This window comes from Sminthopsis crassicaudata, chromosome 4, assembly GCF_048593235.1.
Source record: "Sminthopsis crassicaudata isolate SCR6 chromosome 4, ASM4859323v1, whole genome shotgun sequence".
Taxonomy (NCBI): Eukaryota; Metazoa; Chordata; class Mammalia; order Dasyuromorphia; family Dasyuridae; genus Sminthopsis; species Sminthopsis crassicaudata.
Genome location: NC_133620.1, coordinates 76,864,749 through 76,891,454, shown reverse-complemented (window position 1 = coordinate 76,891,454; position 26,706 = coordinate 76,864,749).

Here is a 26,706-nt window from a genome sequence, read left to right as displayed (position 1 = left end):
ACTTCTTTTTTTAGATTCCTTTTGTAACTTCATCTGGAGACAATCTGCTTTTAGTGACCACAGAGTGTGAAATCTGTTCTTCTCTTTCACCATAAAAACTATCTATGGTCAGAGTTCTTTTTACTTTTTTGCTCATTTTAATTTTAAGCTGAGGTCTGCTTTTAGGGCAATGGGGAGATTATCCACACTTCCTCTATAGATATTAATGGTTGCACTCTGTCAGTGCTAACTAACTTCCAGTGCTGGGGATGTCATGGCCAGGTCCCTTGAAATTCTAGCATTTTGGGGTTCACTATTTTTCTTTAGTATTTTTGTTGAATATCTTATAACTACTCTGATGATCTATTGGTTTGCATCCAGTGCAGAATAGCCAACACTGATGTTGATTCCTCCCCATAAATTTTCTGGCACCACACCACCTCAAATTGTGGGATGTCTGCCATCAGTGCCTGTGCTTAGTCCACTTGAATTTGGCCTGCCCTCCTCTGTGACCTATTGAAATAGATTTTTGCTGGAGATCTTTGAATTTATTTTCTGCAGGTAATTTATTACACTGCCAGTATTTGTGGGTTCTGTCACTCCAAAACCAGTTCAGAGGATTGATTTACTGTTAGTGTGAGGATCATGGGGAGAGCTCAAAAAAAAGACGTGTCTCCTTTCTGCCATTTTGTCTAGCCTCTTCAGATTCACTATATGATTTCAAACTATGCATTTCCCTCCATTACGTTTATCATTTTTTCTCCCACCTTGTTCCTCCTCAAATATGTATTGCTTCTAATTTCCACATCCCTAATCCACCATCCTTTTTATTAACTTTTTCATCTCATATCCCTATTGCTCTCTACTTTTCTGTAGGATATGATATATTTTTGTAATTAATTGTACATTGTATTCTCTTTGAGTCAATTATTATTTGAGTAAGTTTAAAGCATTTTCTGCTACCACACATTCTCCCTACTACTGTAAAACATTTTCATGCCTTTTATGTGAGATAATTCATCCCATTTTATCTCTACCTTCTTCCAATGCCTCCCTTTTACTCAGTCTGTCATTTCATTTGTTCATATCATCTGATCATACTCAACTCATACCTGGTTTTTTTAATATAAATTGCTTCTGACTGTCCTAATAATGACACATTTTTTTCCATGTAAGAATGTAAACATTTTAACTTTGTTGACTCCCTTATGATTTATCTTTCTTGTTTACTTGTTTATATTTCTCTTCAGCCACTTTCTCTATTCAGCTCTGTTATTTTCATTAGGAATGATTTAAATTCCATCATTTCTCAAATATCAATACCCCTCCCACTGAATGATTACACTCTGTTTTCCTGAGTGGGTAATTATTGGTTTTAATCTTACTGCTTTTGCCTTCTAGAATACCACTTATTTGATGTTTCTATGATGATGAGTATAAATATCTTTATGTTAAATGAGAATTCCTCAAGTTAAAGTAATTATTTTTTACAAAATCAATGACATTTTAATATATTCTCAGCTGTTTTTTAAAAATTTGTTTAAAAAAAAATAAAAGCATATGTGTTCCAATGTGATTGAAATATTAATGAACAATTTGAGCATAATATGAAATTTTTATTGGCTGATTCACTATTTCATCTGTGGCAAACAGTAAATACACAGAATAAAGCACCGAAATATAATAATTCACAAAATGCATCCCTTCCACAAGCAAATTTTAATTTTTCAAGGTGCAGCCTAATAATTATTTTATATCCTCAGAAGAATTAGGATGTGTGGGAGAAGTACAGTTCTTCCTGTAACCTTTAACTATACCAGTCTTGTGTGCAGACTTGGATAGCACTCCCAGACACTAAACCTGTCATTTTTTCTTTTATTTTTTATGTATTTCTGAAATATTTAACATATTTTAAAAATGATCGTTTTCATCAGATTCCCATTTTTTATTTCATTGATGAGATTTTTTGAGGGAAGGCCTCAAGCCCATTTTTTCCATCAGCTAAGTATAGTTTTTATATTTTTTGATTTGAATTGTTTTGTTTTTGCTTTATTTTTAAAGGGAGAGGTTTCTCATGAAGATGAGATGGTCTCTAGGAAGGTATACATCTCATAAATTAAACTATAATGTTTTGTGCTATCTTACTCCAGATTTCTTTCTTTCTTGAGGTTTTTTAGTTATGTTTTATTTTTAAAAGTTGCAAAAATCATCATCACCATACAACCAATGGTTTGTATTTGTCTAGAAAAAAATTTATGTTGCTGGATCAAGAATGGAAAAAAAGTAACAAATAAAATTTCAGTCTCATAAAAAAGTGGAGTCCAAAGCTGTGAAATTACTCAGTGAACTTGAAACTTTCTTTGTAAACCGATCCAGATTGGTTAGGCAAATATGGTGTTATAAAATTATCAGAAAATTACACAACCTGACATTTTCAATTCAGTTTCTTTTCAGACAACATTAAAACACTTTACCACTTCACTTCAAAATATGAAGTTCTCAGGTAGGGTACTTTTGTATTCTTCAAAGATTATTTGAATATCTCATTTTTTTCAATTTTGCAATATTTTAGTAGTTTGAAATTTGAGTTTTCCTTAGTACCAAAAAAATATCTCCACCTTTATTCATTTCAATGTGCACTACCTCCGAAAAAGTTATTTATAAACAATAGCTCGATACATTGAAAAGTTCAATTGCATTTTAAAAATATATTCCAAAATAATAATTAATTCATGAAAATAAAGTTTTTTGATACATCATGGACTTATGTTTTCATTTCTTTCCTTTTTATTCTAAATCAAACAGCTTGCTTCCTATACCAGAATGAAATTTCAATCAAAAAATATTGTATCTTAGAGTCTGCTTATAAAAGTCTCCCCAAATGTTTCTGAATTCCTTCTATTCTTAATTATATGATTTTATGTTTTATTTAAATATATAATTTATTATGTTATATTATATGATTATATAATATTGTATTATGCTTATAAGATATAATATATAATAATATATATTAAACACATATTTAAATATTTTGTATTTATAATATAAATAAAGCTTATATGCTTTATTTTCCAAGAAAATTTTAATTTAAAAGTAATCAAAATTATCCATTTTACATGTCAACAATGTTCTCATCTTATAATATGGTTTAAAGTCTGATAGCACTGAATCTGCTTCCTTTTCATTTTATCCCCCTGGTTTCTTTGAAGTTTCTGAACTTTTGTTTTAATAAATGAACTTTGCTATTTTTTCCCAACTCAGTAAGATAATTTTTGAATAATTTCATTGAGCTATAGTCACATAGCCTGGATAAAATTATGATTTTTTTTGTTTTGTTTTACCTACCTATAAAAGTAAGTATTTTTTACATAATTTAAATATAACTTTATTTGTATAAAAACGTTTTATGTTTATATTTGTATTGTGCCTGCATCTGTTTTGGCAGGTATGCTCCCAGGTATTTTATCCTATCTTGTTATTTTAAATAGTGTAAAACAATGTCGAAGAATATGATAGATACATAGTAGTTTCCCTATGTTTCTGTGTTGATTAACATGTTTGAGTTTTGAAATTTATTTTTGCCTGAAATTATGATTATTACACTTGCTTTTGAATATATTGAATTTTACTTCTGGACCTTTATTTTATATTCGTGTGTATCTCTCATGTTAAGGCCTTTCCTAGGTTTTATATTGCTGAATTCTCTTTTTTTAATTTATCAACTTCCATTTTAGGAGAAAATTCATTTCATTATTTTCATTTCATTTCATCTCATTCAACAAACAAAATAATTGTTTGTTGTATATTCATTTTTCCTCACTATTTTTCTCATGCTACTCCTAACCGTCCTCGTTTCCCTGCTTTACTTTAACTCACTACCTTACACACTTATTCTATAACATACACACCCTTCTAAGAAACCTTTCCTTATTTTCTCCCACCTCCCATTCCCTTCTTCACCTTATTTCTTTCTGAATTTAGAAGACTTTTATATCATTTGAGATATATGTTATTCATTTGAGATATACGTTATTACATTTTTAATTCATTTCCAATGAAAGTTATGTTTCAGCACTATCTGCATTCCCTCCTTCCAACTTCATCTATCTTATTGTTTTTTCCTCATTTATTGTTTGAAATATTTTTTGTCTCTTCCTACACATTCCGTTTTTTAAAGAATTATTAAGAATCATTCCATCATAGTTTACCCTAAGCCTTTCTTTCAAACTACCCAAATAAAAGTGAATCATAAAAGTACTGACATTTTCACATATAAAAATCATTATATGACCTTATTGAGTCCCTTATAATTGGTCCCTAATGCTTATTATTCTCATGGAAGTTATATGTCAAAGAAAATTTTCATAGCCATGTTTCAAAGCTTTTAGATTAAAGAGAAAATATTGGAAGCTAACAAGAAAGAAAAATGACTTATTGTGGGAATACAATAAGCATCATCAAAGACCTAGCAATTACTATGCTGGAGAGCTTTGGGTCATGGAATACTATATTTTATAGAGCATTAGAACTGTGGTTAGAAGAGAGCATAACATCCAAAAAAATTATATATATAATCCTGAATGGAAAACAATGTACATTTAACAAATTGAAAGACTTTCAGTTATTATGGGGAAAAAAAAAAGAACAGCAGAATTTAAGGGAAAATTTATCTTTGTAGTATAAAAGAGCAAGGTAATTTTCCATGTTAATTACATGTAAGGTTATTTTAATTATTTTTTAAAGATTTTAGTCAATTTAATATTTTGAGATTATTTTAAAATATTTTATAATAATACTTTAATATAAGTTTAACATAATTTTAGGCATTTCAACAATATATTATTTCTTCTTGATCTGTTATCCAAATGAGTTGTTCTATTTTTTTTTTCATTCATTTGATTCTGTTGTTTTATTTCTCTGTTTCTTAGAATGTCATTAGATTCTCATTGCTCATTTCTAGTTTCAAGGAATTATTTTTTCCTTTGATCTTTTTGTCCTTTATTTCAAGTTTGGTTGATTTTCTTTTTATACTTTTCTTATTTTTCTAGCATTGCTCTTATTTTTCTAATTTTTTTCAAGTTTTTTTCCTTGGTTTTTAATAGCTCTTAAAATTTTTTCTTAGAACATTTTTTGTACTTGGGTCATTTGACATTTCTCATTGAAAAAGGAGTAATATTTCAGTTCCTTTATCTTTCTCTGAATAAAAACCTAGATATTCTTTATCCCAGTAGTAGCTATCTATGCGTGGAATCTTTTTCCCTTCCTCATTTTTTTGTTATTTTATTTTAGTACTATCATCTATTTATTGTAATCAAGTTATAGTATCAATGTATGAAGAATGATACCTTAAGTGTCAGATTCTAAGTATTGTTTTCTGAGAGTCCAAACTTGGGTATTCTTCTCCACTTCTAAGCCACAGCTAAGGACTCTAGCTGCAGTCACAGTCTGGATGTGTTCAATAAGTATAGCTGTTCTTCATATCCCTGAGCATTCTTTTTAAGCCTCAGACTACCTTACCTTCATTGTCAGTGTGATGAAAGTTTCTGAAGTGGAAGATGACTGCTAACTCCAGTTTTCACAAGGGTTTATTGTTTATTCATTATTCAGAGAGATCTACAGATGTTTGGACTTTATCTCTTTTCTTAAAGGTTAGAAAGTTCTTCTGATTGTCTTTTTTTCTTCTTATAAAATGTTTCTTACTTTATAAAGAGACAAGATTTTTCTTATTCCATTATTACAATGAAACAAAGTAAATAGGTTCATTAAAGTAGTCATAGAATTTATAACTAGAAGCAACATCAAACCCAATTCCTGAATATTTTTTTTTTTGGATTGAGAAACTGGATACATTTCTCTCTAATGTCCTGGTTATGAGGCAAAATATGAATTACCCTGTAAAAAACAACTTAATATTAAATAGGTGGAATGATGAATAAATTAGTTAATTAAATCATATTCAACAAACAATAAACACTAGTATGCACAAAAGAGAGAAAAGGCAGTGAAATAATTTATCAAAATGTGCTTGATCTTGAAACTTCAAAAATAACTGTGGGATATATATATTATCCCAAGAAATCTGAGAGGAGAGAAATTCTTTTCATTTGGGAAGAGAATGTTCAGGGAAGGCTTAATAGAGGAGTGCCTCAAGAACTTTGATGAAAGAAAATAATAGAGACTGAAATGAGAGTTCATATTTTCTAACAATTTGTGTTATTTTCCATTATGTTTTCCATTATTTATTCATTTACATAAAAATAACTGGATTTTAAAGCACATATTGATTGAATATATAAGGAAAAATTTTATACAAAATTCTTACTCATCCTCTTCAATAGATGTTGATGTTGAAATTGAATCTTTTATTTTAAAGCTTTTTATTTGTTTTTTTTTTATTTAGAATTTTTTTCCACAGTATATATGCATGAGTAATTTTTTTATAATATTATCCCTTGTATTCATTTTTCCAAATTATCCCCCCTCCCTCCACTTCTCCCCCCGATGACAGGCAATCCCATATATTTTACATGTGTTACAATATAACCTAGATACAATATATGTGTGTAAATACCATTTTCTTGTTGCACATTAAGTATTAGATTCCAAAGGTATAAGTAACCTGGGTAGATAGACAGTAGTTCTAACAGTTTACATTCACTTCCCAGTGTTCCTTCTCTGGGTGTAGTTATTTCTGTCCATCATTAATCAACTGGAAGTGAGTTAGATCTTCTTTATGTTGAAGATATCCACTTCCATTAGAATACATCTTCATACAGCATTGAAGTGTACAGCGATCTTCTGATTCTATTCATTTCACTCAGCATCAGTTGATGTAAGTCTCTCCAAGCCTCTCTATATTCCTCCTGCTGGTCATTTCTTACAGAGCAATAATATTCCATAACCTTCATATACCACAATGTACCCAACCATTCTCCAATTGATGGGCATCCATTCAACTTCCAGTTTCTAGCTATAACAAAAAGAGCTGACACAAACATTTTGGCACATACGGGTCCCTTTCTGTTCTTTAGTATTTCTTTGGGATATAAGCCTAATAGCAGCAATGCTGGGGCATAGGGTATGCACAGTTTGATAACTTTTTGGGCATAGTTCCAAATTGCTCTCCAGAATGGCTGGATTCTTTCACAACTCCACCAACAATGTATCAGTGTCCCAGTTTTCCCACATCCTCACCAACATTCATCATTATTTGTTCCTGACATCTTAGCCAATCTGACAGGTGTGTAGTGGTATCTCAGAGTTGTCTTAATTTTCATTTCTCTGATCAGTAGTGCTTTGGAACACTTTTTCATATGAGTGGATATAGTTTCAATTTCATCATCTGAGAATTGTCTGTTCATATCCTTTGACCATTTATAAATTGGAGAATGGTTTGATTTCTTATAAATTAGGGTCAGTTCTCTATATATTTTGGAAATGAGACCCTTGTCAGAAGCTTTAACTTTAAAAATATTTTCCCAATTTCTTACTTCCCTTCTAATCTTGTTTGCATTAGTATTGTTTGTACAGAAACTTTTTAGTTTGATGTAATCAAAATCTTCTATTTTGTGATCAATAATGATCTCTAGTTCTCCTCTGGTCATAAATTCCTTCCTCCTCCACAGGTCTGAGAGGTAGACTATTTTCTGTTTCTCTAATCTATTTATTATTAGAGCTTTTTTATTTTTAAAACATATTCATGGATAATTTTCAACATTCATTAAGTCAAAGCCCTGAATTCAATTTGTTTTCTCTCTCCCATGCCCTACTCCCTCTCCTAGATGGCAAATAATTAAATCTATGTTAAACATGTGCAATTCTTTTATACATATTTCCACTATAATAATGCTACATAAGAATAATCAGTTCAAAAAGGGAAAAAATGAGAAAGAAACCAAAATGTAATCAAATAGAAAAAAAGTGTAAACACTATACTGAGGTCCATATCCAATTTCTCTCTCTGGGTGCAGTTGGCTCTCTCCATCACAAGACTACTGGAATTGGCCTTAATCACTTTGATATTGAAAGAGCCACATCATCAGAATTAATTTTTGTATAATCTTGCTATTGTTGGGTAAAATGTTCTCCTGTTTCTACTAACTTCATTTGACATCAGTTCATGTAAGTTTCATCTTGCTGATCTTTTCTTATAGAAAAATAATATTCTGTTATATTCATATACCATAACTTGTTCAGCCATTCTATAACTGATGTGCATCCACTCATATCCTATTCCTTGCCACTACACAAAGAGCTGTTATAAACATTTTTTTCAGATGTCAGTACTTTTCCTTTTTAATGACCTCTTTGGGGGAAAAGATGGCTTATTTTCTCATAAAATTGAGTCAATTCTCTTTACGTTTTAGAAATGAGGCTTTTATCAGAATCTTTGGATGTAAATTTTTCCCAGTTTACTGCTTCCCTTCTAATCTTGTCTGTATTGGTTTTGCTTGTATAACAACTTTTAAACATAATACAATCAAAGTTATCTATTTTACATTCCATAATGTACTGTAGTTCATCTTTGGTTCAGATTGTCTTAAGAGAACAATTGGTTTACTGAGGTTTTTGCTTATTCCCACTGTACTACATTCTCTCTTGATGCAATGTTATGTATTTTTTGTGTGTGTGTGTAGAAAATTTGGAAATAAAATGGTTTTCTGACCTACTATGTCATCTTCTCAGAATCCTCTTTCATATCAATAATCTTACAGAATATTAAATTTTCTTTACTCATAGTCCTTTGTCTTTGTAGGGAAAAATAAGAGAACATTTAAATAAATGTTGAAGTAGGAAGCTAGTTTGGAGTACAATTAAGTTCAACATAATAAATGTTATATACAAAATTATGTTTGAAGTAAAATGAAAATCAAGCCAAAAAAAAGGTCCAATCTAGATATATATCTTTGAGAATCACACTCATAGGGATGAAGCCATAAGATGCATGGGCTTTTCAAAGGAAATATTTTTAGCAACTACTTACAGGTAAGGAATGAATATTAGAAGAACAATCAAATAAGACAATGAAGTTTTCAAGGAAATAAGAAAAAAAAAAAACAAGAAAATTTAGTATTGTTGAAGAGTTTCAGAATAGAGGGAATAATCAATAATGTAGCTCAACTAAATGAACTCACACTAAATGAAGCTCAACTAAAAAAACTGATTGGAAAAATGAGACTTAAGAAATGTTTTACTTTTTAGCTTGATAAATATGTATTTTAGAATTGTACTACTATCAGAAGTACATTAACTAATTGTCTTAGTTTTGCTTTTAATTTTATTTTTTTACACATTGGAATTCGGGGACTGGGACTTTATTAGTGAAGGAACCTCCCATAGTCAGACATAATTTATTTGTAATATCTCATCTTAGAGGATTTCTAGAGGCAATCTGAGATTATAGCTTGCCCTTGATTTTGCAATATACTTATCAAAGTAGGACTTGAAACAAGATCTTTTTAGGTCCAAAGCCCATTCTCTATTCCATTCACTGGGTTGATTTTCTCATTAATGAAGCTGAATTTAAAAATTATAAAGATTATGACAATAAAAGCTGAAATTATCCATAAATGTAGTGTTAAAATGTCCAGATGCATAGAATATATAATAATACTTTTGTTGTCGTTTTGTCCATTTTAGAATTTCTGAAACATGTTTTTAATAACTGTAGAAGTATATCTATTTACCAAGATAATCAATTTCAAATTATGCAATATTAATTATTCTCAATAAGCCATGGTATAACTGCTTGCTGCACTGAAGAATTTAAGTATAAAGATTATAGATGCAGTACACATTAAATTATAAGAAAGTAGAATTATTTATTTAACTATAATCTATTATAGATAAAAATGAAAATATATAAGCTACTTGATTTATTTGATAAATGTATTTCTTTTCTTAATGAGCTACTTTGTGGAGGTGGTTAGAATGATTAATTGGCATGAGCATATCATCAGTAACCTTGAAAACCAAAAGTCAATATTTGGGAAAAATCCTTACACAGTGATGTACAGTGCTTAAAGCTATAGAAGTCTCTGTGGGGATACCAGCTACTTGATTAGCAGACATGTTTGACAAGTTGTTATTTAAACAGGATTAAGTATACCAGTAAATGATGACAGTTCATTTAAAGACTCTCTTAACACAAGAACTGCAAAGCCTCATTATCTCCAAAAGGATTTGATTATTCAGATGCTTTGACTAATAGGCATGTCAATGGACCTTGAAAATATAACATAAGTGCTTTAATTTGGTCTAGGCAAAAAGACTTTAAAATAAATAGTATTGTACATTGTGACTATTATGACAATTCATTTTAACTAATCACATGACCCTAAGGAGCATGCAACCCATTTTCCATTTTCTATGGATGATTCTCCCTCTCCCTTTGTCTCTCTTTCTTTGTCTTTCAGCATATGCCTACATATAAATTTATAATGTCATAATATTTAAGAATTTAACAGTACAAAATGTTACAGGAAATTAAATCTATAGAAGGTAAGGCAATGGAACTAAAAGCAACCATGAGATAAGAACTTCATCTAAATTAAAGATTTTTTTTTCCCAGAAAATTCACTGAGGCCACAGGAATTGAATTTGACCTTAAAAATTACCTTAATTCTACATAGATTTATGTCTATTATAGATTGTTTCAATTTTTACTTTTTCTTCTGTTCTTCATTAATTGTGCTAAGTAAATGATATAACTCAGTTTTAGCCATTTACTAGTTTTATTAGGCTTGGTAAACTAACATAATTTTTCATTTTCATGATCTGTAAAATGAGTTTCTTTAATACATGTGTAATTAACACCTAGACTCATTGTGAATCTGTGATATACTTTTGCACATTATGCACATAATATAAACTCTCATTGTTATAAATACTATTATTTACACATAATTATATATAATGCATTAAATGATCATGAAAACCAAAGTGAATGAGACTACCAAGATAATTGTATGCTTAGTGTTTGAGACCTATGCATTATTTTCTTTAGGGAATTGTCAAATAATTTTAAAGCTAAAAGGAAATTTTAGGCTTCATCTTCTAGTTCATTTTTTTCATTTATTAACGAATGAATCAAGACTTGATGATGTTAAAGCTACATAAAGCTTGTTGACAGAAGAGTAGACAGAATAGTGATCCTAGAGTCAAGAAGACCTAAATTCAAATTAATCCTCAAACACTTATGTAACTTTAGAGAATCCCTTTCCCTCTCATGTTTAAATTCCTCATCTATAAAATTAAGCTAATAATAACATATATCCTAGAATTTTTGTAACAAAAAAAAAAATGAGGTAATATCCACTAAGTGCTTTGTAAGCTTTAAAGGGCTATACAAATATTATGTATTATTATTATTAATTATAAATTAACAGTGACAATTAAATAGCATTTACATATCAGTTTAAGGTTTGCAAAATAGTTTATGAAAATGTAATTTCACAAGAACCCTCAGAATTAAATACTATTATTATACTCATTTTATAGATGAGAAAACTGACAGATTAAATTGGTCAATAAATATTTATAAATTACCTATTGTGTACCAGACCCTGTGTTACGTGATAGAGATAGAAAGAAAAAAAGAGTTTCCACCTCCTGAAGATCACATTATAAGAAATGAAATAAAATGAAAACCATTTTGTATAAACAAGCAATACACAAGAAAAATAGAAATTACATCGTTGAAGGAAGGTAGTAGCATTTAGAGGTATAGAGAAAGGCTTCCTATAGAATTTGAGGTTAAATGTAGGTCTTGAAGGAAAACTGCAGTCTGGAGAAGAAGATGAGAAAGGAGAATATTAAAACCATAAGGGGTAGTCCAAAACTCTTTTTTCATCTTAAAAATTCATTATTCAAAGCTGTCTGCTGTCATAGGAAAAGATACTTTACAACACTATGGATTAGACAAATGCACATTAGAACAACTAAAGTACTACTTCACATCTATCTGATTGACTAATAAGACAGTAAAAGAAAATGATAAATATTGGAAGGGATAGGAAAAACAAAGACCCTAATGCTCTCTTGTTGGAGTTATGAACAATACAATCATTCTGGAAAATAATTTGGAATCATGCACAAAGAGTTATAAAACTGCATATCCTTTGATTCAAAAATACCACTAGTATTTTTGTGCCTCAAAGAGACAAAAGCAAAAACATCTTTATGTACTAAAATATTTATAGAGCTTTCTTTGACCATGAAAAAGTGGGATTTGAGTGGATAGGCATCTATTGAGAAATGCCTAAATAAGATTTACTATATGATTGTGATGGAATATTATTGTACTATAAAAATTATGAGCAGAATGTTTTCAAGGGAAAAAAAAACACAAACAAACTTAAAGACTTTAATGAACTATCACAATGTCAAGGGAGCAGAACGAGGAGAACATTGTACACAGTAATCACAATGTTATATGGTAATTAATAGGGAATGATGTAGCTATTCTCAGCAAAACAATGATCCAAGATGAATCTGACGAAATTATAATAAAAACACTTTCAAGCTCCAGAAAAAGGACTTAATAAAGTCTGGATGCAGATTGAAGCATATTAAAAAAAAAAAAAAAAAAAAAAAAAAAAAACTTTTTTTTTTTTTCTTCAATTATTTTGTTTTGGTTTTGGCTTTGATCTATTTTCTGTTAGAACATGACCAGTATGAAGAATGACTGCACATGCATACTTTATAACCAATTACTTGCTTCTCTCAAGAAGAGGAGAAGGAAGGGAGAAAAATTATTTGAATAATTTGCAAAAATAAATGTTACATTTTTTGTTTGTATTTGATTAAGAAAATAGATGTAAATTAAATAAAAAATAAAAATCCTTCCCCTCCCCATGCACATAAATTGGAAAGAGTTGTTTTAGCCATTAAGATGAATAATGAATATGGACCACTTGAATATGGAATAATCCTTTAAATAAATATCTAAAATCTTAATATAAACTCATGTGTATAGAGAGCTGTAGTATAGTTAAGCACAAGTATTAATAGGAAGCATGATGTATTGAAGGTGATCAATTTGGAGTCAAAGAACTTAGATTTCAATTTTGATTCCACAACATACTCTCTGTGACTCCTTGAAAAAAAAAAAAAAAAATTAATCTCTGGCCTTGGTTCCTAATCTGAAATAGGAAAGATGATGTGCTATTTGAGCAATTTCATATCTCTAACCCCATAAGAATCAACTCAACAAAATAGTCAAACATTAAAACACAGAACAATTGCATTGTTCACAAGCATTTGATATGTATGTATTGTTGCTATTACAAAAAAATACAAAAATAACAATAATTATACCTAAATAAAGGAACTGTAATGCTTTATTATTATTATGTAATCAATCTTAACAATAACTTTAAAAAGTGTTATTATTTCTATTTTACTTATGAAGGAACCAAGGCAAAAAAGAGATTGTGTCTTGCCCTGGATCACAAAGATAGTAAATTCATTAGGCTGAATTGAATTCAATTCTTCCTGAATCCACTCTCTGCACTCTATCTACAACTCCACCTACTGCTCAGAATATCTGAGATAATGTTATCTCTGGGAAAAGGAGTGTTCCACTAACTTAATTCCTTTTCTTTTTAGTTATAATTATTTTATATGGGTTTATTATATGTAGGAAAATGGTAAAAATACTATTTCAGTTATAAACTCATTCATGAATCATACAATGAGTACTGAGCCATATGCACAGTCAAGAAAACTTACTTTCAGTTTTACAACACATTCTTAGAGTCTGCATATACATTGAGAACATAAATGAAATAGTGAGAAGTCTGAGGATTCAAATTTGAACTGATGATATCTAGTCAGCTATGCTGCATGGTTTTCCATGGCCAAGTTGTTATATCTCAATTCTTTTAAATGGTTCGTTGAGAAAATACTACACCACTGCAACTTCACCAATCTGCTCTGGCATTTCCATAGTGAAAACTGTTGGAAATATTCTCCAAGTGTCTATTGTCCCTCTCTTTGAATTCAGCCTTGAAAGAGTTACTGCTACTTTGGAATGACTTTAGAAAGAAAGTTAAAGTATTTGCTTGTGATATTACACTAAAACTGAAGAAAATTCTGTTGAATTTAGCTGCTTTTCAACCTTGCACATTTGATAAATGAAAGTTTCTTAAATCATGTCCCACTAGTCATTCCCACATGGTTATGACAGATCTGGGTTGTTGTACAGGGAGTTTGGAAAGGCCATCATTTTGTTCAAATCAAGTCTTGAAACCACCTGGGGGAATCATCTTATAACCAGGATGACTTGCATATTTTCTAGCTACCTGAAATTTTATAAGTAACAAATAGCAAGTTATATCAGAGGTCACCCCATTTCTTCCAGCTCCTGAAAGTAAATTAGGACATGTATGTCTTTGAATGAATCTATAAATTCTAAAGAGTACAGGGGGGAAATGGTGTCAGTTGCCACAATGCTCAATAAATCCACATAAAAATGATAAATATACTTTTCAATAAGATGAACAAAACTTTTTTTTTCCTCTCAGCACTGAAGTAAGGACTAAAGTAGAAATCTTCTTTTTCTTTGATCTCATTTCTATACTTCCTATTTATTAATTATAATTTACTATACATTTGGAAGTTGTTATTGATCTTGTTTTTATTCTTAATTTTCAGTTATAAACCAAAATAAATAATTTTAAATAAAAGAATATTTTTTTTTCTGTTCCGTTAGGAAGATCAAGATTTGAATGCTGCTTCTTATAAACATTTTCTGGTACACACAAGATAATTGCAGGTTCTAAAACAACAGCCCAATGAATGGAGTGACCTTGAAGTTAGGAAAGAAAGCAACAACTAATATGTTGTATCACACACAGAAGGAGAAAGTGAAAGAAACAAAAAGTTAAAAAACACCACTATGTGCTAATCACTGTGTTAAGTGCTATTTACAAATATCTTATTTTCTCACCCAGAACACCTTGGATAAATCATTTGTCTCCTGTCCCAGTTCTACCTTTTATTGAATTCTAGGCATAAAGGAGACAATGATTAGGAACTTGGTGATGGATCCAGCAAATAGGAGAAATTGATATCCACCTTAGAAGTAAATGTACCATCTTGAAATACAAATATATTTTGTGAAACTCTTAATGAATAAAAATAGGAAGCCCTGTCTTTTTTTTCTTTGTAATAATAGCTTTTAATTTTCAAAGTACATGCAAATACAGTTTTCATCATTCACTCTTGCAAAAATCTATATTCCAAGCTTTTTTCCTCTCTTCTTTCTAACGCTTTCCCTAGACAGCAAGTATTCCAAAATCATGTTAAATGTGTGTAATTATTCTATACATATTTCCACATTTATCATGCTGCAAAAGAAAAATCAGGGCAAAAAGGAAAAAAAATTGAAAAAAAAAAAAAAAGCAAGCAAATAACAACAAAAAAAGTGAAAATACTTTGTTGTGATCCACACTTATCTCCACAGTGCTCTTTCTGGGTGCAAATGTCTTTCTCCATCAGAAGTCCATTGGAATTGAACTGAATCTCCTCATTATTGAAAAGAGCCACGCCCATCAGAATTGATCATCACATAATTTTGTTGCCACTGTGTACAATATTCTCTTGGTGCTGCTCACTTCATTTAACATCAGTTAATAAAAATCTCTACAGGCCTTTCTGGAATCATCCTGTTGGTCATTTCTTTAGAAAAATAATATTCCATAATATTCATATACCACAATTTTCAGAATATTATTTTTATAAGAAGCAATCAACAGCCTGATTTCAGAAAGGCCTGGAGAGACTTACATGAACTGATGCTGAGTGAAATGAGCAGGACCAGGAGATCGTTGTATACTTCAACAACAATATTATATGATGATCAATTCTGATGGACATGGCCATTTTCAACAGTAAGATAAACCAAATCAGTTCCAAGAGAGCAGTAATGAACTGAACCAGCTATACCCAGCAAAAGAACTATAGGAGATGATTATGAACCACTACATAGAATTCCCAATCCCTCTAATTTTGTTCACCTGCATTTTGGATTTCCTTCACAGGCTAATTATACACTATTTCAAAGTCCAATTATTATTTAAAGCAAAACAACTGTTTGGACATGTAACTATATATTGTATTTGATTTATACTTTAACATATTTAACATGTATTGGTCAACCTGCCATCTTGGGGAGGGGAAAGGAGGAGAAAAATTAGAACAAAAGTTTTGGCAATTGTCAATATTCTAAAATTATCCATGCATATAAAAACTATTAAAATATAAAAATAATAATAATAATATTATGTTACATTCATATCAACCATAACTTATTCAACCATTTCCCAATTGAGGGGAATCCACTCACTTTCTTTCCAATTCCTTGTGACTACAAAAAGGTGTGTTACAAACACTTTTGAACATGCAAAATCCCTTTTTTATGATTTCTTTGGGATACAGACCCAGTAGAGACACTGCTGCATCAAGAGTATGCAGTTTGATAGTTCTTTGGGCATAGTTCCAAATTGCTCTCCAGAAAGGTTGGATCAGTTCACAACTCCATGAACAATGTATTAGTATTTTTCCACATCCCCTCCAACATTTATCATCATCTTGTCCTGTCATCTAGGTCAATCTGAGAGATATATGGTAGTACATCGATGTTGTCTTAGTTTGCATTTTTCTGATCAATTGTGATTTAGAGCTTTTTCTCATGTCTATAAATGATTTTAATTTCTATCTCTGAAAGTTGTTTGTTCATGTCTTTGACCATTTATCAATTGAAGAATGGTTTGTATTCTTTATATTTGAGTCAATTCTCTATGTATTTTAGAAATGAGGCCTTTATCAGAACCCTTGGATGAAAAATATATATATCATTTTTCTTCAGATAGCCCTATCTTAATTAGGGTAAACATAATAATTTATCTCAAAATTAAATGGAATTAAACGACAGCTAACTATTGACCTTTGCTGATACCAAAAAAGGAGAAAAGTGAGAAGGTATTATTTCAAACTTGAGAGAATGAAGTAGCTACCTTAAAGTATTTGCAAAGATCCCACAAAAAAGAGAATTGAAATTTGCTCTCTTTTTTCCCAAAAAGCAGAATAATGGCCCAGAGTGTACATGGAAGATTATAGAGACGGGAAATTAACTTTCATATAAGTACAATTAGCACCTAACAACTAGCAATGTTTCAAAGTAAAATGACCTGCATCAGGAGATTGCTAAGGAAAAGATAGAGAAATACTTCCTGGGTTTAGTGTAGGAAGATCTATTTTTTTGGCTGTAGATTGGAGTCAATGGCTTTTAAAGCCCTTTGAAATTTTAAAATTTTGTAATTTTGAAGTAAGCAGATTTAGAAAAGGAATGAACAAGACAGATAGTAAGACATTGCAAAGAAGATGTTTGAATGTGGCTTGGGAAAACCTTAATTAAATTATTGACCCACATATTGAATAGTTATGTGGACTGGGGCAAATTTAAATTTTCTTTTTCCTCAGTTTATGCATTGGTAAATGAGAATGTTGGATGGTGTTTTTCTACAGTTACTTCCAAACCCTAAATCTATAACTTTATGATTGATTATTAGTTTAAATCAGATGCATCACACATGAAAGGGACACACTCTGAAGACAAGAAAAGAACTTCTCTATTTCATATGCCTGGAGTCAAATTCAACAAACCTCATTTAGAAATAAACAAGCATGGCATATTTAACAATCTCTGAAAGCATCCTCATCTGTTGCAAAACCTTCACACAGTAGTTAATCCAACTTTGATTATCAAACCCAAATGCAGATAGCATTAGAAAATCTGAGTCCAGAGATATCTGCAAAATATATATTTAAACCTTAGCTCCAGTGCAGTTCCTACAGCAAGCTTTTTAACTTTTTGCTGATTTAGGACACTTTTAAAATCACATTTTTTATTTCATGTGTATTTTTTAAAATTTACTCATCCCTGTACATTTCTTCTCTCATCTACAGAAAGTAGGTCTTTTGAAGCCAGGGAGTATTTTCACTTTTTTCTTAGAACGCTATTTGGCAATTGGAAATATAGGAAAAACGCTACTTATATTTACTTGAACTAAATAATTTTGTTCAAATTAAATTACATCCCTTTTCATAGGCAAGTGGTAAAAAGAATTAAGGAGCATAAAAGAATGATGGCAGGAAGAAAAGTAAGGTAGAGCACCATGGTGTCAAAATCCTAGATTCACATGTTAAAGAAAAAAAAAAACTAAGTACGGGAGCGTGAAAGAAAAAACATAAGTATGGGAGCATAAAAATGCATATTGCCCACCAAACCATGATTTCCTTGAATCTAACTTTTTTCAGTTCCTTTCAAGTTAAAAAAATATATATTTTGGGTTAATATCTATGGATAGATTTGGCAAAGGAAAAACTATTAATGATCTTTTTTTCTTCTCATGGAGTAATTTGATTCGACATGGTCATTATTAATAGTAAGTCATGATTATAATATGATCGTTTTAGTTTTATCTCATTAATGCTATTTTTGGAAATATTTCATATATGTACATATGCATATATATGTGTACATAAATATATATGTATATATATATATGTGTGTGTGTGTGTACATAAATATATATATATATATATATATATATATATTCATGTTAGAATTCTTACAAGGTGCTAAGACAGTGAAATTGATGGAGACAATAATTATCTAATGTAGCATGGTTCAGTATGATTGATCTGACACTACAAGGAGATGTTATGGGCCAGAATTGAAACAAAGTACTAAGTCCAATTGAGGAGAAAATGGTTAAATCTAATCTAGCATTGATTTAATCCTACAACAAATAATTGTTTCCTAGTGATGTAATGACTGGAGTATATTCAGTGTGCAGCATATAAGAAAGGAGCTCCCACAAGCCCACTATAATCTACAAGCCCACTCTTGGAAGCAGAGTCAGATTCATTCCCTTCTACCTTTGTGCTGGCTGGAGACATGGGGAGGACAAAAGGCTGAAGCTGGCAGAGACAAAGGACTAGCAACAAGAGCTCTAAGAACCTAAGAAAGAGATAGGCCTCTATTAAAGTTAACTAGGCCCCAGGAAAAGAAGAGGCCCCTCCTTTGAAGGAGAAAATAAAGGATTTGGATTTTAACTCCTGGCTGCATATGAGGTGATTATTACACTGAACTGAAATGAAGGCTGTTCCCAGAAGCTCCCCCAAGAAACCTCCCAGATAACAATATATTTTAAGAAGAACATTACATTTTAGAGAGAATATTACATTTTGGCATCTGAACGTGGGACCAAGAACCTTCATCTGTGACCAAGAAATTAGGGTGAGTACAACAAAGGAACTTTGTTAAAGGCCTAAAATAGTATTTCAGTTAAAATGGTACAGATGTTTAGAAAACAGACTTCTGTTTCTCTTCAAGGAAAATGTATAGAGAGCATTGTCAGGGTTATGAAAAGCCAAGGTTTGATTATAATTTGTGAGCAGATCACTGAACTTTTAGAAACTGTACAGTACACATCTCCTTGCTTCTCTATGGAAAAAGAATTGGATGTAGAGGAGTGGAAATTAGTAGGACAGCAACTATGTCGATTCTACAATGATAGTGGACCTGACTCAATTTCTAAAGACACACTTAATACATATAATTGAATACAACTGGCTTTAGGAAAGTATATAAGTTATATAATAAGAAAAAAGAAGAAAGAACAGGAGGGGGAAATGCCAAATAAGCTAGATGAAAAGAATGAAGAATCAGATAAGAATGGAGTTAAGTACAATTCTGAGTGTGGCACTTCACAACAGGAGCATTTCCCATCCCCTAACCTACTTCCCTCAATTAACCCTTCATGGCTAGAGGGAGAAGGAGGAGGGGGAGAGGCAGTGACACAAACAGGACCACCTATTAAGCAGCCTGTGACAAGATTACAAAAGGCATTGATTGGTTAAGGCAAAAAATGAAGGACAGAATATATCTGATTTAAAAATAAATGTATACTCCGTGATTGAAGAGGTTGACTCTTCAGGTCGGAAAAGGAAAAGGTACATGCCTTTTGATTTGGATAAAATTAAGGATCTGAAAAAAGGCTGCTTTCTTTATGGGGCTACATCATCCTATGCTAAGATGTTACTAGATAGTTTGGCTTATGAAATCCTAACCCCCGGTGATTGGAAGTCCACAGCAAGGATGTTTAGAATCTGGACAAAACTTACTGTGGCTTTTGGAGTATCATGAATTAGGTAGGATTCAATCCCAACAAAATAGGCAAACAAGAGTTAATGTACTAATTATTTTTGGGCAACTAGCAGATGAAGGTCAGTATGGATAGAATTCAGCACAGATTAATTATCCAATAACAGTGTATGACCAAATGTCTAAGAATGCAATAAAAGCTTGGGGTTTTCTCCCAGAAAAAGATGAAGGTAAAGCCTTCACAAAAAAAAAAAAAAAAAAAAAAAAAGAAAAGAAAAGCAAGGTCCCAATGAACCCTTTGCTGATTTTGTGGAATGTTTGCAAACAGCTGTCACAAGATCCATTGGAGAAAATGAAACTACAGAAATAATGATCAGACATCTGGCTAAGGAAAATGCCAATGGAGTTTGCAGAAGAATTATATGAGGACTACACAAAGATGCTCCTTTAGAGGACATCATAAGACGCTGTGCCACAGTGGGCACAAATGTTTATTACACTCAGACAATGAGGAACAAGAGGGTCCCTCTTGGCAAAGGACTTCTAGAGAAAATCGTTGATGTTTTCAGTGTGGAAAAATAGGACATCTTAGAGCTCAGTGTAGATACAGAGATAGAGTGAAAGGACAGGGTGAGAGAATAAAACCCAAAACCCCATGTCCGAAATGCCACAAGTGCTTCCACTGGGCCTCAGAATGTAGGTTGACCCAGGGAAATGAGAGGCATGGCCCAGCTCCAAGATATCAATCAAAAGATAAGTGGGGGTATGATGGCAGCTGAATTTACACCCAGAAATCTTTAGAAGGTCAGTACTCTGATGTGATAAGCCAAAACACAATCACATGGCAGAAAGAGATTACAATTGGGGAGAATACAGGCTTTTTAAACCAACAGGACAGTGTTCAGTCCAAACAGCTCTAATGTAATTACCAGATGATGAGGAGAGATTTAGAAAGTGGTAAATAGAAGGGATTAGATAGGTTAACTTCCTGGGAGTGGGGGTTTGTTTGTATTTCTACAGATGGAGAAGGTAACAGATGGGTGGCAATGAGCACCTGGAAAGATACAGAAAAGGAGAAAAACCTCAAAACAAAGGAGAAAATCTAAATCTGATACTAAAAGACCATGGCCGATAAAGAGACTGTTGCAGGACTTGAAAACCAGGAGGAATCCCTGGATTACCTAACACAAGATGACACTATTGCTAGACTTCAAAGCTTGCAGGAATTATTGGATTCCTGGCACATGAACTTATGGACAATAGATTACTTTTGGACTATTTCTAGGACTTATAGACATGTATAAACTCTCATGTTGATTCATGTTATTTGTTATATCACTACTAGCCTGTGTTATATTACTATGTGCTTATGTAATTTATGTAATTATGTGTAATTCCTCCCATATTGATGGATTTATGTATACCTGTATTAAGAGTGAGCCCCTTCAGAAACACTCTAATCTGATTTGATTTCCCATTTTCTTTGGTGTTTTCATCTCTTTTCCTGAGATGTCAGGGAGGGCATGATCACCAGTTTTTATGGTGTTTTCACTCCTTTTTTGAGCAGTCAGGGAAGACATGATCACCTTCTTTTTTGGGGTTCTCACCTCCTTGATAAGTTCAGGGAGGTCATGTCCACATATTCCAAATCAAAAGAAAGTGAGAGATGTTAGATATACATATGTATGAATATAACATATATATGTCTATGTACATGGTTGTGTATGGATGCTAGTTCTTATATATGTGACAAAGAAAGAAAAACTGAGATGATAAAAATACAGTTCAAGCTGATAATACAGATTAGTTGATTAGAAATCCCTTTTTATTAGAGCTATTTCAAGAAAAAAGGAAAATATGATATTAAATCATATGGTATTATAAGTATCATAAATACTATACTGAAAGAAATATTCCTAGGGAAGAACAAATAATAACTTGGTTTTCAGAGTGTTGAAATTTAGAGATCCCTTGCTGAATGAAATGAGCAGAACCAGAAGATCACTGTACACTTCAACAACAATACTGTATGAAGATGTATTCTGATGGAAGTGGATATCTTCAACATAAAGAAGATGCAACTCACTTCCAGTTGATCAATGATAGACAGAAACATGTACACTCAGAGAAGTAACACTGGTAATTGAATGTAAACTAGTAGCACTACTGTCTTTCTACCCAGGTTACTTATACCTTCGGAATCCAATTCTTAAAGTGCAACAAGAAAATTGGATTTACACACATATATTGTATTTAGGTTATACTATAACACATTTAATATGTATGGGATTGCCTGTCATCTAGGAGAAGGAGTAGAAAGAGGGGGGGGGAATTCGGAAAAATGAATACAAGGGATAATGTTATAAAAATACTCATGCAAAAAAAATAAATTAAAAAATAATAATAAAACAATAAAATTTAAAAAATGAATCTAAAAGAAAAAAAAAGAAGGAAGGAGGGAGGGAGAGAAGAAAGGAAGGGGGAGGGAGTAAAGGAAAGAAAAAGGAGAAAAGAGGGAAAGAGAAGGAAGGAGAAAGGTAGAAAAAAAAAGAGACCTAGCCATTGATAATAATAATAATAATAATAATAATTATAATAATAATAATAATTGTTATTATTATTATTATTATTATTATTAACTTTCTAACTTGTCATGTATTTTTCCCTATGTAAATAAATTTTGCTAAAGGCTTCAAAAAAAAAAAGAAAGAAATTTAGAGATCCCTGAGAATACTTGCGCATCTCTAACAATTACAAATAGATTAGCACTTAGAAAGTTTTCTTCATCTTTATTATCATCATCAACATTGTCATTATCATCATCACCATCATCAATCACCATTACCATTACCAGTAATAATAATAATGAAAATAGCAAACTTTTCCAGAAGATGCCTCACCTGGCAGTTATCCTTCCCCAGATAATCATTTCCTTGTCCAACCTGACCCTCTCTATTCTCTCTCCACTTTGACATCCTCAGCAGTGGTATTCAGGTTTATTCACCTATCTGTGTCAAGACAATATGTTCCCTCCAAAAGAAACAGACACACACACACACACACACACACACACACACACACACACACAAACACACACACAAAGACAGCTCTCTAGTATTAGATCTAGTACTACAAGGTTTATGGAATCTTATGTTAATAGACATATCACTGGCTCCACATTTTTCACAAACTTTGTTTTTTAAGTTAGTTTTTGCATTATATGAAAACTATCTGTTATTCTATTGCTTCTTATGCTTAGTTGTAAATTTGCTGAACTCTTTTCTAGGGTCATATTTGTCATTTTTAAATAAACACAATATCAATCTGTATAATCATATATGAATCTTATGAGAAAGCTTTTTTTTTATTTTACAAAAACACACTAGAAAATAGAGACAGTAATTTCTGAATTTTATCTTCTTTATTAAGCAGAGAAAAGGCATTCTTCCTATCTATTAATGAAATTAAAATCTGAAGAAATTCAAGTTAAATTTAAAACTTGGGACCCACACAATCTAAGTGAGTATTAAACCGAATAAAAAGTATTTTCATCATTCTTGCATTTTTTTTTATTTTTATACTAGCAAGAAGTTGTGACAAATATCACTTCTTCACTAAGATAATCAAATATTGTTTTAGTCAGAAGGTGAAAAAGAGTATAGTTTTTCCAAAATGACTTTATGGCTACTTCAATAAATATTTGTACTTTATCTTCCTTGAAACTATATGATGTTAGATGAATTGTAAGGACAATGTTTACATGTAGGAAGGCTTATGAGATTTCCTTTATGCAATAGCTCCTCCAGGGTTAATAAGTTAATTAAAATTATGCGGTTAATCTTTAAGAAATATGCTCCATTATTAGAATGCTTTTGGAAATTTGAGTAGATCTTTTATTGATCTCCAGCTTCTCCCAGAAACAGAGATCCATATTTTTAACATCAATATCCTTTCAGTAATATGAAATGGCTGTAAATTATGGAATTCTATACCTTCTGAAAAATTAATTTTGTGTATCATCTTAAGAGAAATGGAAAAGCATATGATAATCACCATCAGCTAGAACACTAGTAATAAATTACATTAAAAAAATATACAAATAAGGGATTCTTAATCTGGAATTTATGAATTTGTTTATAGATGCATCTATATATGTTTATATCTATTTATCAATTAAACTATATTCCAATTCAATTATTTTATATTGTAAACCATTTTGACACAATTAGATCTATACCTAACTTGGAAATCAAAAAGTTTTTGTTGTTGCTGTTGTCATTATTGTTCAGTCATTTCAGTTACATCAGTCATGTTGTGATCCCATTAAAATTTTCTTGGCAAATACACTAAAGTAATTTGTCATTTCTTTCTCCAGATCATTTTGCAGAAAAAGAACTAAGGCAAATTGTCTATGGTCACACAAACACTATCTGAGACCAGATTTAAATGTAGGAAGATGAGTCTTCCTGATTCTAGGTTTGACTTTCTATTTGTACTGTTTGACCCAAGTGAGGAAGATCTGAGTTTAATTATAGAATCATATACTTAGTAGCACTGTTACTTTGAGTATGGAATTTAATCTCTATCTTCCTTAGTTTCCTTATCTGTAAAATTGAGATGAAAATAATACTTTTCTTCTAAGAAAGTTATGAAAAGCAAATGACATGATATTTGCAAAATATTTTACAAATTTAAAATTAAAATTAATTATATTGTTTACTTTAAAAGCATTATTCTAAGGATGTCACCAGACTGCCAAAGGGATTATGCTACGCAAAAAGGACATTAAATAACTGATTTAGAGAACATCAAATATATGATTACAAAAAAGTGAAGAATCAGTTATATAGTGATGCAAGAGATAATTAATAATCATGCCCTTGATCCACTGATGTATACACAATACTAACTTTTTTTAAAGTCCTTCATAATATTTCTCTTATAGGAAAATAGCAAAGTATAATGAAAACTGACATGGATTTATAAGCAGAGAATCTGCATTTCCTGTGTAACTTTAGTAAAGTCATTTAACCTTTCAAGTATTCAATAACTCATTTGTAAAATAATTAAGGTATACTTCATAGTTTCTAAGACCCCTTCTAGAGTCAAATGTCTATTTTTAGAAAGGAATTCAAAGAAAGAAGATAGATGGATCTAAGTTTCTTCTTATTGGAGGAAGAATCTAACACACAAATAAACCTCACTTTTTATATCAATCAAACAATCAACCAATAATAATTTATTAATAATCTACTAGTTACTGTGTTAAGCTCTTAGAATGAAAAGAAGGCAAATTTTCAGTTTAAACTCATTGAATAGAAGAGACAATATGTCTTTGCCAATTTAGTAACAATATATATTCTGGATTACTTTGAAAGAGTTACAGGAGAAAGAATAGATTTAAAGAGAGGTGCTTGATAAATATTTTCTGTAGAAAGTAGGATTTTAGAAGGAACTTGAAATAAACTGTGGAAATCAGAGGTAAAAAGGAGGAAGAAGATTATTTCAAGAATGAAGGACATATAGTAAAAATGCTTTAGTACTTTAGGTTCCACAATAAAAATTTTCTCCCAAATACTTATAATTTATATCATTACACCAAGTTTATAATCTATTTCCCAAACATGATCCATTTTCTCCTTCTTGATAAGTGATCTTTATTTTTGTATTTTACTTTATAATATGTCTTTGCTTTTCTCTTTATCAATTCTCCCTCCAGTACTGAAAGAACTGGCAGTTTTGATTGCTGAGCTACTGCGATAAGATCTAAATAATCATGGAAAAGAACAATATATAAACGGACTTGAGAAAGAAGAGAAGGAGGAGGAGGAGAGGGAAAAGGAGGAACAGGAAGAGGAGGAAGAGGAGGAGGAGGAGGAGGAGGAGAAAGAAGAGGAGAAAGAAGAGGAGGAAGAGAAGAAGGAAGAGGAGGAGGAAGAGGAGGAAGCAGAAAATTGAAAAAGGTAAACAAAAAAAATACGAAAAACAAGAAAAAAAAAGTAAGAACAAGTACAAAAGGATAAGGAGAATAAAACTGACAAAGGAAAGGCCAGTGAACTTGACCTCATTGCTAAGCAAATTCTGCATTAGTTCATTAAAATAATTGTCACTGAACATCTAGAACAGGACGTAGTAATTACATAGATGCAAATGAGTGTGTTAGACTGACATTTTTAAAATAGAGTTACTAAGTAAAATGTAGATTCATAGAATTACTGCATTGTTTAATTATATTTTAACAATTTAATAGTTAAATTATTAATGTTGGAAAGATTGAAAGCTATAAACTAGATTAATATAATTTGTTGTTTTCTAGAAATGATTGAATAAAAAGCTCAGAGAGCAATTATTCATGGCTCATTGTCATTGTAGCAGAATTTTTCTAGAAAAATGATCTATGGTTGTCCCTGATATATTTGACATAAAAAAAAAAATAATTACTTGCATTAAAAAGACCCATGCATTTTGATCATATTAGTATATACAGGACCTTGAAATACTATTTTAAACTAGTTGGCATAGTACCTGACACATAGTATATGCTTTATAAA